The sequence below is a fragment of the Euprymna scolopes genome, chromosome 23, assembly GCF_053919585.1.
Source record: "Euprymna scolopes isolate OS-2025 chromosome 23, ASM5391958v1, whole genome shotgun sequence".
Taxonomy (NCBI): domain Eukaryota; kingdom Metazoa; phylum Mollusca; class Cephalopoda; order Sepiida; family Sepiolidae; genus Euprymna; species Euprymna scolopes.
The window spans coordinates 47493956-47498990 of NC_136504.1; positions in this window are offsets into that span (position 1 = coordinate 47493956).

Sequence of the window (5035 nt, forward strand, 5' to 3'; positions counted from 1 at the left end):
CTGGAATTGATTTACCAGAGGTTGTGCCTGTCTCTTGAAACTGTTTCCAGGCATTGAAAACTGTTTTTTGAGCTGTTTAACGATGCACTTGTTGCTATCGCTCGCAATCTTCAGACCGACAATCTGGTCGCGCTTAACATTATCAGCCATAACTTACCGAATACCTGAAAGAAATGAATGAAACATCAGTTAAACATTGATAGATATATACAGGTTTAATAAAAGAAACTTTCAAATTCCTAAACTAAATGCCTTTGGTAAATAATCTTTAGTGGCCACCCTGTATATATATATATATATATATATATATATATATATATATATATATATATATATATATATATATATATATATATGTATATATATATATATATATATATATATATATAATACTCACTAAGTTATGGATATATCTCACCTGATGAGATTTAGATTATTGACGTCAGCCAAAACCATTATCAATAATTTCCCCCAATCTTTATCTGTGGCTAAATCTGAACCTAGCTTCCACGAACAAAGCTTCTATCTTAGAATTGCACACCTGTGGAACTCTCTTCCGTTTCCCTGCTTTCCAACTGACTACAATATTGTCGTCTTCAAGTCCAATGTAAACAAGTTTTTCATGTGCCGTTCCCCTTAAGTAATCCAATTTGCCAAATTTACACTTCTAACGGTTACTATATTGTTCTTTTGAGCACTGTACACTCTTTAACCTTTATCCTCGAGTGGCCTCTGGGTCTTGATAAGTGGTTATCCCCTTGTAAAAAATATCTCAGAATGAACAACTGTCCAATAAAAATATGGCATACTATAATGAGGCTCAAACTAGATGAGATTATAAAGATAAATTAAGTCTTAATAAATCAAATTATGAACCAAGGAACAATTTTAGGTTAATCACTATGGTTTCATATAACAGAGTTATGGGAAAAGGAGGAGGAGAAATAAATATAGAAGTAATAAAATGAATGAAAACAAATTACCTAATGATCGAAACCAATCTAGGCGATCTGATGGGGACGACAATAACACGAGAAAAACAAACCAAGCTTGTTTATCCTTTCAACCATAACTTCCCACTCTATAATAAATAAATAAATAAATAGGTCAGGTGAGTAAATTGTTGTATATCGATACATATATAGATTACTACCTGTATAACAGACCAGTTTGTTGTTATCATTTCTTGTCGTCGTCCCGTTTTAAAGTCGCTGAAAGACGAGTTTATTTTTTCAAGCAATTTCACTACTTGTTATAGAAGCAATTTCACTAACTTCTTTATGTGTTATAGACGTTCTGTAAAAGGCTTTGGCAGTCTATAGTCTGTTACGTTTTAGTTTGGAATAACATTTTCGTATGTTTATATGGCTTAAATTTAAAATAGCATTTTCGTTATATATTATTTATTTATTTTTATTAGAATTCTTTGAGACGGGTAATATAAAGTACATTTACTTATTTATTTGCGGACGGTTATTCTTACCTTTATGCTTGTTGTTTCATTACGTTTCCCCATTCGTGGCTCGTGGCGCAGTGGATAATGGCATTGAATTGAATCTCTATGATTTCAGGTGAGCATTGTTTGAAGATAGCGGTTTCAATCCTACCCAAAGCAGGCCAGAGGATTAGTTGGCCAAAGCGTGGTGAGACAACAACAACTATGGAAGGCAGTAAATTATAGAGTTAATGGATTCAGCATTCCTATCCCGTCATGTTTAACCACCTGAAGAAGGCCAGAGGGATAGTTGGCCGAAACGTCGTGAAACAACAGCAATTATAAATATTAGGATTACAGTCCGAAAATAAATAAATAAGCAAATTACCCATCTCAAAAGATTAAAAAAAAACAATAATAGTATACCATTCGGTACCTATCCGAAAATGGAAGATCAGATAAGAAAGAACGAAACCTTGGAATTATAAAACCCAAAACTCCACCCTTAACCGCCACTCGTGGCACAGAGGATAGAAGTGTTGAATTACTACGGTTCCTGTGAGTATTGTTTGAAGATAACAGTTTCAATCCTACCCAAAGCAGAGGATTAGTTGGCTAAAAACGTGGTAGGTACGGCAACAACAACTATGGAAGGCAGTAATTACTGAGGATACAATTAATAGACTCAGCATTTCTATCCTGTCACAGTTAACCACCTTAAGAAGGCCAGAGGAATAGTTGGCCGAAACGTCGTGGAACAACAAAAACTATGATGATGAGGATAACAGTCCGCAAATAAATAAATAAACAAACTTTAAACTTCTTTTAAACTCATCGGCCTAACGTTTACAGGGAACATGAACCGGAATAGATACATTGAGAGCATTGCTAAGGCTGCTGCAAAGAAGGTGGGCTCTCTCTACCGTGCTAGAAAATTACTTACGCCTGAAAGTATCCTGTACCTCTATAAGGCCACGATTCGCCCATGTATGGAGTACTGTTGTCACATTTGGGCTGGTGCATCTGCTGCTTGTCTCTCACTCCTGAACAGGATTCAAAAGAGAGTCGCCAACCTGATAGGTCCTGAACTGTCATCTAAGCTTCAGCCTCTGTCCCATCGACGAAATGTCGCATCCTTCTGCCTGTTCTACAAATACTTTAATGATGAATGCTCGGACGAACTACAAGCATTTATACCTCCTCGACGTGACTACCCCCAACAAACCCGACAAGCAACTAAGTCCCACCACTTTACAGTAGAGATCCATAGGTGTAAGAAGGTCTTTTACTTCAGTAGTTTCTTCCCCAACACTGCAAGTCTTTGGAACTCCCTTCCGGGATTCTGCTTTCCCAACTGTACTGATATGCAGAAGTTCAAGTGTAATGTGAACAGACATCTTGCAACTCAACTCCCTTTATAATGCCCTCGCAAATTATGTCCCCGATAGTAGCCCCCTACTTCAAAGTGGCACTGTGCCTTGTTTGGGGTGAAAATTGAATAAAAAATTAAAAAAAAAAACATTAACAGGAAGTTTCCTCACTAATTACAAATTATTATTATGTTTTTTTTTTTTTTACTATATATCGATTAATATTAATTACAAAAACAATTAAAAAACTGTTACACATTAATTGTATTTAATATTAATGATTATAATTTACCAAGGCCAAAAAACCATGTGTGGATAATGGTCAATAAGATTGGCAACAGGACGACGTTCCCCACAATCAGAATAATGGACGGCAGGGACAAAATTTAACTACTTGGAAGGACGGTTGACAAGTATTTGTTCACATTGAACTTGAAGACGACGATGTTTTAGTCTGCGATGAAACATGATTGGAACGTGGTGGATAAATCCTGCGTAAAATGAAGTTTATTTCTACCAAATGTGGTTGGATTGCAGAAGGAACAGTGAATTTTATTACTGGAGCCACAAGTGGGTGGCATTTAATCTTGATCATCTTGTATTTCAGGTTGTAATGGCCAGGATCAAAGTAGCATCTGTGCCAGTATTTAGCCTTATCAGTTCTAGCGCCTTCCAATTAAGAGGAATATTGCCGGTCAAAAGGCGCTAGATATCAGCAACCCCGCCCTAACGAACGCATGCACTAAATTGACCTTATATCACATCTGACCTGCGCGGGCCGGTTCGTACGTACCGAATGCACCGAGAGATTTATTTGTTTATAGATAGATATCATGCTTGACCTTAGCCGGATTCACATTAACGTGAGGGACCTATGGATATTAAACACGTGTAACACGGTCATACCGCAAGAGGTTTAATTGAAGGAGTAGAGAGGAATGGGAGTATATTGAGGACGATTTACTTAATACGGTTTTTGATTCTTTTTTTTTCTCGTTTTTTAAAAAGATGTTTTTTTTATGAAATTGATCCTGCTGGGCCCTCAAAATCAACAGAGATTAAACCATTCGTGTAATGATCCGGTCCCGGTTTATTTTGCACTAGGGAGTTTAAGTCTGTGCAGTTCTATGAGGTCCACCTTCCCAGGCCTTACCTTCTCTTTGAGAAGAGGTTAATTTATTGTTAATCGCCTGATGCACCCTTACCGGGATTTGCCGACGGGTTGCCCAGGCACTTTTTGCTTACTTCTCAATCCCACTTTCAAACGTAGTGTTTAAGGTCTTGCAGCGAGAGAGAATTATTTTTTTTTTTTATTTAATTGTAAACATTATTCCTAAGTGGTTTCTATTAGAGTCCGTTGATGTCTGCACTCGAGGATTTTTTAAAAATGTCTTTTATCTGTTTTTATCAATTATGTTTTTGCTGAGAAATGATGCATTCATTTCACATGAATCAGAAGATTTTAGCTGGCATTCATTTTCTCCGACATCTTTCTTGCTAGCTGATATAGTAATAATAAACAGAAACATATGCGGAGAGCCACAATATATAAAAAATATCAGTAATGGGCCGAAACAGTTGTACGCATGTATAGTTAATAAACCTAAAACTTTTTTTTGAAATGAGCGTAAAAACGTGTGTCTGTTACACGCGCGCGCGCACACACACATGCGTAATTTTTCTATCCATCTAATTTCTCGAATCCAATCAACTAGGGATCAACCTATCTTGGACTACTGCATAATCGGCAAAAATAATTTCCATAATTTCAGCTGCGTTGAAAATTTTCCAAACGGACTAATTCTAATCAAGTGGATTTAAATTTGGACTTGATTTGTTTCTAAAGATTTATTTTCGCCTTCGTATCACCTTTGAAAAAGTTTTTATGCAATTTTATGTCCGGTTTATTTTTATTTATTTATTTTTTTTTTTTGCATCTATATTTTTCACTCGTTTTTTTTAAAGGACATATACATTTTGCAATTTATGACTATAAAAAATTGCAGTTTCATTTAATGCCGTAACCTGCAAATTCCAGTATTGCTACAAATATAATTTGCTGATTCCTTTCTGTCCTCTGATAAGAAGAATAACAAGAATAGCATTCTTGGAAACTCCGCGGAATAAGGACTTTGTAAATTGCTTTTTGGAGTATTTAGTTGAGGAATAAATTTGCATGTAAATTTCAACTTACAGTGTTTATTTTTTTCTCTCTCCTATATATATATAT